This window comes from Cupressus sempervirens, chromosome 3, assembly GCF_028749045.1.
Source record: "Cupressus sempervirens isolate cs-2001-9-10 chromosome 3, ASM2874904v1, whole genome shotgun sequence".
In the NCBI taxonomy this organism is placed as follows: domain Eukaryota; kingdom Viridiplantae; phylum Streptophyta; class Pinopsida; order Cupressales; family Cupressaceae; genus Cupressus; species Cupressus sempervirens.
In genome coordinates this window covers 476,543,150-476,558,836 of record NC_143120.1, presented here as the reverse complement: position 1 = coordinate 476,558,836, position 15,687 = coordinate 476,543,150, and positions in this window count along the sequence as shown.

Genomic DNA, 15,687 nt, shown 5'->3' with positions numbered 1-15,687 from the left:
AAGAGAAAGAGCACAAAAGGGGATCTAATAACTTTGGGGTTAGTAAGATCATATGATAGCATGTAATATCACATGAAGTATGAAAATATCATCATTCCCCAAAGGAGGTAGAACTACAACACAATGGAGGAAAAGACACAAAAGGGCAACGTAGAAGTGTCTTTTTGGGCCAATGACATGGAGACCAAAATGAATCAGTGCTACCATATCATAAGAGACCAAGAAGACATTACATGCAACAATACATAGAAGAATAATGTATATGATAGGGTGATTACTCTATCCTCTTAAGCTCAACAAAATAACAAGGACTGCCTAAATCAATCAAAAGACAAAACATAATACAAAAACACAACACAAGAACACAAAGACTACTATGATGAATAAAGTCCACATAAAGCATTCTACATACCCCCCCCCCTCCCCCCCCCCACCATCTTAGTTTGAAATGATAGGGGAGGGATGGTGACTCACGAGAGGAACAATATCTATTATAGTAGGAATCACAACAAGTTCTAAGTAAGGACTTTGAGAGTCATTATGCTCATTACTAGGAGTGATTGTAAGCTACATAGAAAGTATGTTAGGAAATCACAATCCATATCAATTAATTCTTCATTACTACTATCATCTAAATATCTTCCATATCTAGATTAATAGAATCTAAAATATGAACATAATCGTCATGTATATCCAAATGCATAATGTTACCTTGTTTAGCTTCCTCTAGAGACTCACACATAGTTTGATAAAAGGAAGGTAAAGATTGAGAAGAAGATCATGAAGGATGAGAAGCAAGAGAACAAGCTTTAGCTTGACAGTTCTTGCAACCCTGATGAGCATGTTGATTACAAATAGTCTTATGAGATATAGTAGAAGGATTAGAATCAACTACCATAGGTTTCAAAGAAGGAACATCAAAGGGTTGGTTAGATGTAGAAGGAGTAGTAGGCAAGATAGGTACAAGTGAATAACCCTTAGGAAGACTTAGCTCCATGATCTTAGATACTTTATGTTGTTGATAATTTCTATAGAGATGATCATGATAAGTAGGTGTTTTTTTAGGATGAGATGGCCAATAAAAATCAATCTCAACACAATATATAGGATGCAATAGTTTATAAAGAGGATAATTAATATTAATAATATTTCCATCATGATGAAATTTAAGATATTTATGAATAGGAGAAGCTATGGCTTGCATAGAAGAAAGCCATGGAATACCAAACTTCACTTGAAATTGATCAGAAGTAGGAATAACAACAAAGTTAGTAAAAATAGATTTCCTTGATAAAGTAACCTTCAAAGTAATATAACCTTGAGGATGATAAAGGAAATAATTATAAGTTTGAATCCACACATGAGTAGTATCATAAATATCTCTATGTAATTGTTTGTTAAAAAAGGTGTTGTTTAGTGATAACATTCACAACAGAGGAAGGATCAACCAAAGTACCATGAGAAGGAATATGAACAACTCTAGCAATGGTGTAAAGAGGACCATTAGGTGTTTTAAACATATCACACTAACTAAAGCTAATAATAGGTGTCTGTTCAAGTTCAGGTGGAGAAGAAATCGATAGTTGAGGTGCTAACTCAACATGATTAGCCACATGATTTGCTTCTTGTATTTTCTCATCATAATCAATATGGTGATAAGAAGAAGGTTGATTAATAACATTCACTGAGTGAGAAGGTAAAGGATTAGTGTAAATATGCAAATTCTAATTAGGTGGCATAACAAACTTATTCATGTTATTAACTTGAGCATCAACGCATATAGCCTTAGAATCAATAAAGTCCTGAATAATATTCTTCAAACCATAACACTTTTGAGTATCATGACCTGGTTGATGGTGATATTGACAAACATCATTTGAATCAAATGACTTAGGAAACAGTCTACTAGTCTCAATAGGATGAATAGGAGGAAGGTTACAAATACACACATGAATCAAATTAGTCATCACCTTGAGCAAAGGCTCAAATAGTTAAGTATATTGACAATTAGGATGAAAATAGTGGAAAAAGTAGTCGTACCTTATCAACTATATTTGTAGACTTGATTTTGATGAAATTGTTAGGTTTACTAAACTTGTTTAAATTTCTGGCAGTATCACTCTTATCACTAGAAATAAGATCCATTGGAGTAGAGCTCTTGAGTTGACTCACTTATAACTAGTAATGGTGAAGCATTGCATATAGGTGTGAGAAGGAAGGGAGAATATTATCCTTAATGTGTTTTTTATAATTTAGAAAAAAGATACGTTGAATATCATGATCAGACACAAGATAAGAAATCAAAGCATACAAATGTTTAAATCTACCAATAAATTTAGTAACTTTCTCTTTAACATTCTACTTACAATGCATTAAATCAGTTAAAGAAATTTGAGGACCAGTATTATTCTAAAACTATTGAATGAAAGAATTAGCAAGAGTGTGAAAAGAATAAATAAAATAAGGAGGTAGAGAGAAATACCATTGTAAGGATCTATCCATAAAAGTATGCGAGAATAACTTATTCATAAGCCTATAGTTGTAAGAAAAATCATCGCATATAGTATGAAAGTTAACATGAATTATGGGATCTCCTTTACCATTATGAGTCTTAGGATGAGGTACCTCAACATGTTGTGGAATAAAAGCATGAAGGATATCTAAAGAAAGGAAATTAGAAACATCACATGTAGGAATTTTGTACTTCGATTGAGTTAATCGAGTGAGTTATTATTGTAAAATGGTGACCGTTTGAACGAATGTACTAATGGTAAGATTGGAAGAAATTCTAGAAGGCATAGGTGTTCTTGATGGATTAGGAAAATTATACAAAGTTGAAGGAATATGTAAAGATTTCAGTGAAGGATGAGAAGGAATAGGTAAAGGGTTCACATAAGTACAAGGAACCACATTATATGAAGGTAATGAATAAGGAATGATAGTAGGAGGAACACTCACGAGAAGTAAAAGGCTAGAAAGAACAACACTTAAAGGAGTGGGAACTTGGGTAGAAGTAGTGATAAGAGGTAGAGAATATGCAAGTATGATGGAAAGAGTGGTAGAAATTGGGATAGAAGGTTCAATGGTTGTTGAAGGAGGATGATATCCTAACTCTTGAGCACATTCTATCAAAGTCTTAGCATGAGTATTAATAAAGTGAGATGTACCACACAAGATAGAGAGATTATTGTCATAATTATTAACAAGCTCCTTAAGAGCTTCAATAGCAACAACACTATCATGATTTTTATTTTCTTGAGAAAGCCAAGTTTCTAATTTATCAAATTCACTAGAAAGCTTATCAACTTGTGAAGGAGGAACTCTTAAAGCATCATTGCCATCATGGGATGAATGAGAAGAGTTATGTTCCATTATAGGATTAAGATCATGAGTAAAGATGCGAGTGTCATCATGAGTCCTAGGAAGAAAAGAAGAATTGTGATCAAAGGAGTCCATGATTATATGACTTTTCCTAATGGGAATGCTAAACATTGGACTTTGTGTAATTACAATCATAAAAGAGGAGATCACAAAAGGAAACCCTAATCATATCTAACCATACAAATGTAATAAAGAGCATAAAAGACAGATATAAACACAAGATAGCCAAATATAAATCTAAAAAGCAGGTAAGAAGGGTGAGTTTACCAAAATAAGGTAAACACCTAAAATAAAAAAATCTAACTCCAAAAAGAAAGGGTAACAAGTTAGGTTAACCAAAATGTTTAATAGTAAAATGGAAGCACTTTAATAAGATGTGAGTCTCCACTTTACCTATGGGTGAGGGAAAGAGGGGAATTTCCAAATATGATTCCACTTATGATCCAAATTAGATTAGCTAGGACCCAAAGGACTAAGGGAGCTAATACTAAATTCAAATTATAAAGGGAAATACAATACAATAAATGTACTCTCTTTGGCCCTTAATAGGATAATGTGAATGCATAATTGTTATAATTTCTTAAATAATATAAATCTAGATGCCATGTAAAGACAATTAGCCCAATTGAGATATGAATCTAGGGTAAAGATATGAAAGGAAATAAAATATGAAATAATCACCTTGAAATGTGTATAGGAAGATGTTTTTTCACTCCAAAACTCATACATCTGAACTATATCTGAATATTCATCCATGAATCTCAAATAAAATGATAAAAGGAAAAAAGCCTAGAAATTTCCCTAGAATCTGAAACTAGAGAACTAGGTTGACTTGGGAAGACATCTTACGACTAGGTTGATGTAGTCTGACAATCTGTAACTAATGACTCCAAAAATCTTATGAATAGTAGGTTCTCGATCTATAATCCTTTTTTCTCCCAACCTACAAATCAACACAAAAAAGAAAGGTTTGGGGGTTGAGGTTTGATGAGGTCTTTCCTTGGTCAAGCCCTAGGCTAAGGAATTAACTGTAATTAAGAAATGTAAATGTAAATGATTGAAAGACAAGATAATTGTTAGGATTCACCTTGCTTGTATGTATGTAAATATAATGTAGATCTTGAATTTAGGAATGTAGGGTATCTCCACTCTTTGCAATGGATCTACCATAATCCCATCATGGTGCCATGGATATAAAAATTCATCAATGAAGAAGATGAAAAATGCTTCAACGTAGATCTCCTCCCTTGATGACCAACAATAAGTTGGACCTTGAAGAGGAAATGCTCACAAAGGATCCTTAAATGCTAGATAGAAATCTCCTTGCTTAAATTCTTGAAATACTTGAATACTTGAACTCCTTGAGTGCAAGAGGAAGAAATCTTCACTTAAGAGCAAGAGCTTGAAATCTTGGAATGAATTATGAATATGATTATGAAAATTAATCCTTGAAGTCTCCTTATATATGAGTTTTCATGTGGGAAAACAATATAGGCTCACTAGATAACAATAATAAACTAATTAAACCCCTAAGGACTTTCAAGCCTAAGCTCTGAAACTACCAAGGACTAGGTTGACTTAGGTCATCGACCTAGTCCAGACTAGGTTGACCTAAGTTGACCTAGTCCTAGAGATCAAGTCTCGAGTGCCACAAAAAGAAGGGGTAGGTTCCAAAAAGATAAGGGTGAAAAGAGGAAGGAGATAAGATAAAAAGGAGGTCAAACACATGCATATCCATGGTCCACAAAGGGAATTATGAAGAGGGCGCTAAAACATTTTAAGAGGCAAGCGTGTCCATTTTAAGATGGTACACAAATATTGCTGGGATTAAGAAACTATGAGAATTAATAAAATAAGAGATAATAAGTTTGTTATTATTTATTATGATAAGAATAGTGAAATAAATATATCAAAGATTTTGGTGATGCATGCAAAGACAAAGCATATATAAATCAAGTATCACTACTTGAGGGAGAAAGTACAAGAGAAACAAGTTAGGCCTAAATATATGAAGTTTAAGGAGAAAATTGAAGACATGTTTACTAAGCCACTACCTAGGGATGTTTTTGAGTATCTAAGAGATAAAGTGGGGGTCCTCCCCCTATCCAAAATTCATTAACTAAAGATTAATGTTGCATCAATTCATGGGTGAACATAAATATCTTTGTGGATTTGATGCAAGAGTTCACTTTAGGAGCAATTCTAAAGTTGTGAAAATGATTGGAATGAAACTAATGTAAATAGTACATGCAAGGTACAAGGCATAAGTACAAGGTTTTATAAATTTCACATTAGAACTTATAGTTACCTTTGGCATTGATGTCAAAGGGGGAGAGTATGAATAGCAAAGGGGAGAGAATCAGTAAGAGAGATTAGTCAAAGGGGGAGAAAGCTAAAAAATAAATAACGATGGAGGAAGATGAATAACCAAAGGGAGAGAATTGTAAGCTTGAAGACTAAAGATACTATTGAAGAAAAAGTGATCATATCCTAAGAGGGAGAAACATTGAAGATTAATGCTAATGAAGATACATACCTAGTACACCTAATGATGAAGTCCAAAGAATCAAAAAGTTGTATTATTTCACGGCTTACATTTTATTATCTTATTTAACATTTTGTAATGTAAAATCATATGCTTATGTGTTTCCATCAATGCCAAAGGGGGATATTGTAAGCCCCACCTAATGATGTAACTAAGAATGCTATGAATGTATTTGAAAGATTCATGTCAGTTGTTATGTTGTCATTGATGTCAAAGTCTTAGTTGGCTAGACATTGGGCTAATTCGGTAGAGTGACATATCATTTGATTGATGAAGAGGATTTGAAGAAATTATGTTGATGATAGAGTTGATAAGTATGGTATTTAATGGAAACTTGAATGAGTTGGACAGTGATAATGTAATGTTGGTTTGATATTTTTACAATCATGTAATTTTATGTAATGTAATAATGAAGTTTATGTATTCACCAAGTTATACAAGCTACATTGAGTAATAAGGTAAAAGGACTATAGTTTTGCTCGAGCTACTACAATATTAATTGAGTAAATCATGTATTAACTGAGTAAATCATTACCCAAGTGAAATGTAATGTTCACCGAGTATTGAGTCCCTTATGCCTGCTGTTTTGATATGTTCAAAGATGCAAAATTTGATAAAGTTTGAATTTTGGCAAAATTACATTTTTTTCATCAATAAACTATGATTTTCAATATCGATGTTTGTAATTTGTACATGTTGTGATGATACTTGGTTTTCTTTCCTAGTTCTTTCCTAGTTGAGCTCTTGAACCAGTTTTAATTATTTTATCTATATATATATATATATATATATATATATATATAATGTTCACCGAGTATGTGCTGAAAGACCAAGTGAAAAAAGTTGGAATATGAGGCTGACTTTTGGTGAAAATAAAGAATATTCAAAAATTTCAGAGGCAAGAGTCATCATTAGTTACAAGATCAAATGGTTGGAAAAATACAATGATGATCTGATGATGGAGATTGAAACATGGTATGGATGAGCACAACATTAAATGAAATTTCTATTTTCTAAGTGACTTAGTACAATAAATATGAGATCGATGGTTCTGGCTAAGTGGAAAAAACTAGAAGAAACTAGAAGCAGAGAGTTTACTATTTAAGTTGAAGTTGGAACAAGTTTTTGGTTATTGATTATATTGTTGATTCATATTTTCAAGTTGGAGATTTGTGTGAAGAAGAAGGTAGGAAGCAAGACGAACCAAGAAGAGAAGAAGGAAGATCAAGAAGAGTTTGAGGAAAGTGATAGTGTGAAGGAGTAAATAAACTAAGCAAAGATTAGAGGAGGAAGAAGACAAAGAAGAACAAAGATCTAAATAGATAAAGTAGTGCTAATCTTACAGATCATTTGACTGTTACTTTCTTACCATTGTAGTAGAAAAATCTCTTAACTGAGTGGACCTAACAAGTTTGTTAAATCCTATATGGTAACATCGATTAGTGATGTTTGTAAGTCCTTTAGAGGAGGCCACTCTTTAGACATGATCTAGGAGTGATAAGGTCTAGATGATCTTTATGTTAAAACCCTCTAACTAGGTCACATTAAAAATGTGCATGTAAATCTTTAACAAGGTTGGCTCATAGTAGAGCTCACTTCAGAAGAGTGAAATTATTATGTTTGCTGGTCCCGGGTAGTTTTTCCCTTTACAGGTTTTTTCGTTAAATCATGGTATCAAATGTGTGAATGTTGTTTTGTTGCAAGTTTATTTTTATGATATTTACTTTATACTAAAACTCAATAACAACTAGGTAACTGTAAAGTTAGATTTCTGATACTCAGTTAAAAAAGGAACAATGAGTTAATAGTTTAGTGTAAATTGATTATAAGATTGAATTGTGAAGTTGGATGATATCACCGAGTTACTTACTTTTGATGTTTATGGTGTTGAATTGGTACTGAAATTTTTGAAAGGCTTGTAGGTTAACTAGACATAACTACCCCCCCCCCCCCCACTCTCAATTGTCTAACAGGCCCTACTAACCAGGTCCATAAATCCCTAGGAATTCCTTGTTGCCTTGAAACAGGTCTCTATTTCTAGAAATCAAGTACCAATTTTGAGAAAACCCAATTTTGGTGCAAAAAAGAGATTCAGAGTGATATGAAAGAAGAAAGGGAGGACCCTAGTAGATAGATCATACCTTGAGCTTTGCTTCATGGAATATGAATACGAAGGAGGATAATTGAATTCTACCTTGATTACATCTAAGAGGAATAAATAAATATATGAAGAAAGGGGAGAAAAATAAATAAATGATCACATCACATTAATTGAGTGCTAAAACCATCATTAAATTGAAGTGCTTCCAATTTGAGATGGTACACTAAGGTTTTGAATAGGTCCTTAAGTAATCTACTAAGATGTCTCACAAAACAACATAGTAGAGTTTGGGATATGGTTATTAATCAAGCTGGATATGCTTATAATGACTCTATTTATATAAGCATGAAAAATAGTGCATTTGAAATTGGCTATGGTATACATCCAAGAGGGATTTTAAAACTTAGATATCTTAGTGGCATTGACAAAAATATTGATCAAGGGGAAGACTTTTCCATAACGATGAACGACATCTATGATAGGGTGGAGGAAACTCTCCAAAAACATGTAGACAAATATGAGGCAAAACCTAATGTCTATTGAAGGGATGTGCAATCCAATGTTGGTGATCTAGTCATGACATATTTGAAGAAGGAGACACTTCCTAAAGGCTGACCTACCAATTTTCTCATGAAAAAGACTGATCCTTGCAAAATATTGCATAAATTAGGCCCCAATGCATACGAAATTGAATTCCCCTTGGGACTTTCCATATCCACAATATTTCCTTTTAAAATGTTCAATTGTTGTAGGTAATACAACAAATATGGATGTTTTAATGGAAGACAACAATTTCATAAAGGATCTACCCCTATGAAAACCTTTACAATTGGAATGCATCATAGACATTAAGGTGATTAAGAAGACTATGAAGGGGGACTACAAGGAATGCCTTTTTAAATATAGAGGTTTACCAGAAGTAGAGGGAACTTGGATGAGTGAAGCAAACATCTTGAAGCATAAGACTTAGGTTGCAAACTTGATTCCTCAAGGGACTTGAGTTTCTCTATTCCCCAAAGCATGGTGCAAAGAGCACCTTAGAGATATCACAAAGGAGCATGAAGGCTCATGGTGTGCCACAAGTTGATTTAGTTGTAATAAGGTTCTATGTAAACCAATTTTTGTCATTTTATAAGGTTTTTGACCCACTTGTAAGGTTTAGGCATGCATAAGCCAATTTGATCAAATCTGGTCAAAGGGTAAGTATGAGTCTAGGAGAAGGTTTCATTGGTATCCAAGGATGTTTTAGATCATGAATGAAAAAATTATATTATAGTTAGGTTGATAGAGAGTCATGGACAAAACATTGTCAAGCAAATGCAAAAAGTTGTCAATGTTGCATGATAACATTTGTGCAACTTTTACACCTAATGAAAAAATTCATCCCAATGAAAATTAGTTGGGGATAGTTAAGGAATTTAATTGGAGTCCATTTCATTCTTTTATGTCTAAGACCAAAGCATTGTTTTGAAGTTTTTTGCATTTAGAATCAATAAGCAATTTCACTTTCCTATCAATTTCTATATTCATTTTGTATGTACAACCTTGTATATATTCATTAAACAATCTAATGGACATGGTTCTATACAATAGTTAGTTAGATTTATATTTAAGTTTATTTGGAGAGCATTCATTAAGTTTTATAGAAGATATCCTCTATTTGTAAAAACTATTAGAATGTAAAGTCCACCAATATAACTGAGAGGGGAAGTGAATTAGTTATACAACTATTAGTCCTTATCCATATGAGCAATATAATCAACAATCATAACAAGATACTCATACACAATAATACCAGATATGTTAACTAGTGAAACCCTTGATCAGAGGGAAAACTTCAGTGGGGATATGTTGCCAAGTTTTAATCTTACCCTTAAAAGCTTGAAGTTATTGGTATTTAAGTGAGTTTGTGTTCAAGGTGATGTCTAAGTATCCTTTAGGTTATGTACTTCTCATCTTCCTTGAGTCCCTCACTTTCTTTGTTTTTTGGATCTCCCTTGCATTACATATACCTATTTCTTCTATGTAGGGTTTTTATTTTTTCGATGCGCATAGAGTCTAGGTGATCTAGGTATGGTTGGGATGTGTTCTAGCATCCTCTCAATGAGAAGTGATTTATCCATGTTCTACCAATTTCCATCTTGCCCCATCATTCTTTTTCTTACGGATTCTAAGAAATTGAGCTAGTCTTCCCTTCAGTGAACAAAATCAAGTGCATATCCAAAGAATGAAGCTATGACAATGACTAACAAGCTGTGTAAATGAATATCTCATGATGGAAAGACCCATAAGGCTATGAACTTATGCTAGGAAGAATCCTGTTCATGTTGCAGAGGTAGATTCTACCTTCAAAAGGGAAAGAGTGGATCTATGAGTTTTCCACTGCACACTAATGGAAGCAAAGTTGTTTTGTTTTGCTTCTGAGGCCACAACGATTTGTGTGATATCCAAGGCTTTACATACAAGTAGTAAAGGCATGATGTTGAAAGAATTGTTGTGAGCTCTTCATCAGTAAGGCATGCTCGAGATCTAGCTCTAAGGCCATCAAATTGAGGTTAAGGGTAAAGTGTTATTAGGTGTACTCCAGTTTGGGAAATGTTGCTGAGAAGGGGTTTTTTGTCCCAAGGTAATGAAAAAGGTTACATATCTAAAGGTTTTGGGAATAGAAACACAAGTGACTTTAAAGTATGAATATTCTTCAAATATGCTTGAAAGATACTTATGGAAAAGTCAGTAGTGAGAATGTGACCCTGATACAAAGGAAATATAGTGTTAAATGCTTAAGGTAGAAAGTGAAAGAATGAAGTGTGCAAGCTAACAAATAATCACTCCTTATGTTGTGATTCTGAATAGAAGGAAAGTTTGTTTGCAAAAAATATAAGTTTCTCTTTGTCCCTCATAGAACTTAAAGTCTTGTTTTGTTAAGTGATTTTTGATAATATGACTTTGCTCCAAGTAAAGTAATAGAGCTTTTGAGAACTTAAGTTTTTATGAGCAAGAGAATAGAAAGTTCAAATAGTGGTTGATCATGGAATTAAATGCAAATATTGCTATTGTAATCATTGGCTGAACTTAAATTCATTTGTGTGGCACCAATGTTCAAATTACTATACCAATGTCATAAAAATGGTTGGAAATTGATTTCCCCAAGTATTTTAAAATACCTATTTATCGAGAACTGCATCATGTGCAATCATAGATAATGGCAATTAGAGTTGCTAGTTATGATAAGTTAATAGGCCTAGAGAGTGAATTAAAAGAGCTAACAGACACATCTTTCAAATTCTATGATTTGGGTGATCTCCCATAGAAGACTCAATTCTCAACCTATTCACCCAATCTCTCAAAAGCTTAAAGAGAGTAGACTAGTTGAGGCAATTGGTTTGCCAATGGGATTACATGCACTTTAGCTTGTGAGGGAATGTATCGAGAGATACGACCTAGAAACAAAGCATATCGTGTTTCCTAACCAATCTATTCTCATCTCAATCAAAAGGGCACTCATGCAGTCCGCATCTAGAATTCCCATGAAAGAGAAGTATTGTGAGGTTCATTTCAGCTCTCTTGTGTCTATGTTCAATGAGAAGAAGACCCTCAAATGAGAAGACATGCAGAGGAAATGGTTCTAGACTGCTCACTTGAAGAAGAGAAAAATGTCCAAGATTCTATTTGGCACAAATTTGAAAAGAGAGATAGTGGATATCCTTGTTCTTCTACTCAAACTAAAAGGAAAAGAGGAGATCTTGGAGTTCATCAAGCACCATTTCTTCCTAGTGCAAGCAATATGCATTGAGGATATGCAGATTGACTAGGCACAAATTATCTACAATAAGATCACCTCATGGTTGATTTTAGCCGGAGGATTTAAGCAATTTTACTTGTCCTCCTATCTAATTTATACCTTAGCTACTCACTGTTTGTGGACCGACTTCCCTAGCATCCAAAACTATGATGAGCACACTAAAGTATATGAGTTATATCCACATCTATAGTTGCACATAAGTTTTGAGGAGTATGTGGTTGTAAATGATGCCTTCTCAATGATGCTATGTCAGGAACTACAAGGATGCCTTGAAAGAAGATTTTCACCAGAGGCAATTTCGGTCATCAGCCAATTTCGATACTCATTCATCCAGTTTCTGAGTTTCTCTTATTTGTGGATAGGAGCTTATGATGGCTTTCCTTAGAGGCTTCCAAGGTATCCAAAAGACAAGGTGGTTCTAGTCAAACTATGTTGACAGATCCTTGAATATAACACCTTGTGTTCTAATGTAAAGAAGATAGTCAAGATTCCCTTCTCTATAGTAGTTGGACCATATTTATGTTCTTCCAGATTCGATGCTCAAAATCTAGTGAAGAACTTTGAGAACAAAATCAAATTGGTAGACTATGAGGTACTTAGGCCTCAATATGATCTAGTTAACATTGTAAGGGACCACTTGAAGTTGGTATATGCCTACATGTATGTTTCGGATATTCAAGACTTCTAGTTTGGGTGTCTCAATGAGTACCAAACCTAGGAGAAATTTTGGTCACAACTAACAATTAATAAGATCAAGTTATATAGTGTCTCTGTTGATGTTTCTGGCCTTGTAGATGATAGAGCCTACATGCATCCTACATCCTATAAGAAGATAAAAGGAACCCCAATTTTGTCTACCCCACTTGTAGGTCCTATCATAGACACTATGGAGGTTCTTATGTAGGGAGTAATCAAAAGAACAGATAAGTGGGTGGAGTGGACCCAAGCGAGGAAGAAGAGGATCAAGAGTACTAGTTCTACGATTGGAGTATCTTCAAGAGCCACCCAATCAACTACAATAGCAACCACTACAGCTACTACTTCAACATTTGCAAGTACATTACTGTCCATTGGTCAAGGTGGAGACCAACCTCCATATAAGAATGTGCTAATCACTCCTACCTGCGAAGGTGGCTCTCTTCCAGACACCGAGAAATTTGGGAAGAAGGAGGGAGACAAGGGCAAAGGGAAAGAACAAGAGAAATTAGTCACCAAGCCATCTTTCCCTATCCAAGTCATCAATTTAGATGGTGACACCAACCCCACGGATGGACAAGAACAAGATGCATCTTAGCAAGGAGATACTTTAGCCCTCTCAGTGACAAAGATTGCTACCTTCCCCATTGCTTCACAAAGCAAGAAAACTCCCCTAATATCGAGGAAACTATTTGACCATATTGCCTTGCAGTTGGCTATCAATGTGCTCTCTAAAAAGTCATGGCTCGAAGAGACCATTGATAGGAAGAAGAGGAGATATGAAGATGCAACTCCATCAAAGGACTTGATCATGCAAGCCACCTCTTCTCAGCCATCCAAGAAGACTAAGAAGCAAAAAATAATTGCTACACTGGGTATTGATTCAATAGCTGGGCCATATGCTAGTAGAGATTATTGAACCACAAAAGGAAGGAAAATTCAATGAGCTTTCCAAAGATGACTTCCAGATTAGGATAGTTGATCTTGCTATCCCTATTTACGACTCCATGGTGAATATGTAAAAGACCACCAATGAGAAAATTAAAGATAAGTTGGAAGAGCTTAGAACAAAGAAGGAAATCTTGAATGCCTCAGACATATAATTGATGGAGTACATAAGGTCTGCACTTGAGAGCACTTCATCAAGACAATTTGATCTGAATGCAAAGGAGAACAAAAAATATACTCTTAAAGCTGTAACAAGAAAGGCAATTTGGGTAAGTTGGCCAAGCATGGGTAGACTGGATGAAAGCTCAAGGTCCCTCATTGATTGAAAACTTGGTAACTCTAGTGTTAGATACTCACAAGCTCAATGAGGTAGTTTCTAGTCATTAGACCACCATACAAAAGATAGTAGACAAATTGATAGAATAGTTGGCCCTTCTCCAAGAAGTTATTGACTAAATAAGATAAAATAAAAGAGGAGAATGTTTACAAAAATGAATAGGAAGGAAAGATCCAGATGGATTAATCACAAAGAAGTGATCAATGCACTAATGAATCAAATGACGGAGAATATGAAAGAAAGAGTAAATCCTATAATCTATAATAGAAAGTATATACTTGAAATCCTCAATGAAATAGAAGACAAATACTAACCTCAAAGTAGGGGAAATCTATAAAATATTTATTTCTAATGTCTGTGCACAATTTCAAGAAATTTTGCAACCTGCTTTGGATTGGAAATGTCGAGATAGAGAAAACCCAGAAAACTTTTGTCCTTTTAAGGGTAGACTGACCTTGACCCATATAGTGGGGCACAATCTTACACTAAAAAATTGACCTTGACCTGCATTGCTTTGACAAAAAATATATTCATGGATCTCAATAGTTCACCCAAAAGGGAATCCAAATTTGTACTTCAATTTGTCATTTTGTACCTGTATCTGCAAGAAAAATGATTTTTTTGTTTGGATGGGGGGTTTGCCTTGGTCAAACCCTAGTTTGGAATCAACCTTGAAATGTAATTGAAATTTCAATATGAATAAACAAAGTAAATGGAACTATTCACCTTACTTATGTTGAAATCCTTGTAGAGGATGCAAATCCTTGAAATCACAAGTAGGGATGCTCCAAATGAATGTAGGATGTCTCAAATCAATGGCATTAGATCTTCAACACCAATATTGAATGGATTTTAGCATAAGAAGAAGATTGAATGAATGTGGATGGAGAAATCTTCAATAAGAGGGCTCCATAGAGGTTGAATTCTTCAATGGCTAACAATGGATCTCCTTGATGAATTGGATTCTTGAATGTTTGAATGCTTAATAATGGATCATCCCATATAATTTCTCCTCATGAAAATATTTCAAAACTTCATAGTGAGTGGATGTAAAAATGAGAGAAGGCTTTCATATATAATGATCTAGGGCACAAACTTCTAGAGAGGCCAACATTGGAGAATTAAATCCCAATTAACCTTAACCCCTAGAAATGGACCTAGATTAAATAGAATTTAAGACTGTACCATTTTGAAACCCAAAATAGCCGACCTAAATATGGGAAAATGAAACTTTCTAAAGCCCAACATCCTGAAACTTCTGGAACTTGAAATTTGGACCTAATGTCAGGGTCAAGGTTGACTCTGCCCTAGGTTAGGGTCAAGGTCATCCTTGACCTAGGTCAGGGTTGAAATCAACCTGGACCCTTCAAGTCATCACTGACCCAGAAAGTCAAAGAATTTAATTTCTCATAGAAAGTTGTTAGAAAGAGGCTGGAAACAAGGGGAGAAAAGCATAACAGGGGGAAATAGCTAGATCCATGCAAAGACCTATTCAAGGCACTTGACATGACCCCAAATCACTTACTTGGATGGCTAAAAACTCTTATCATGGAAGTTCTTTCATGTTAAGATGATATATTAAGCCCCCTCTTTAGCAAGAGTATGGAATTGATGCAAACTCTTGGTAAAGTAGATCATAATGAAAAGATAATCTTATTAAAATCAAAGGGACAAAGAAATCCTGAAGTCCCTATGGACTCAAGTCTTAATCAATTCAAAGATCACAATAGGAGAGACATCTCTAGAAAAAGAGAAAGAGAGAAAGAGTGTGATTATCTCACCCAATGAGAACTTATGTCCCATTGTGAACCACACAAGAAAACTGAGCAATTGGAAAGATCAAATTGAACCACCTAGTGAATGTGGCTACTCACTAG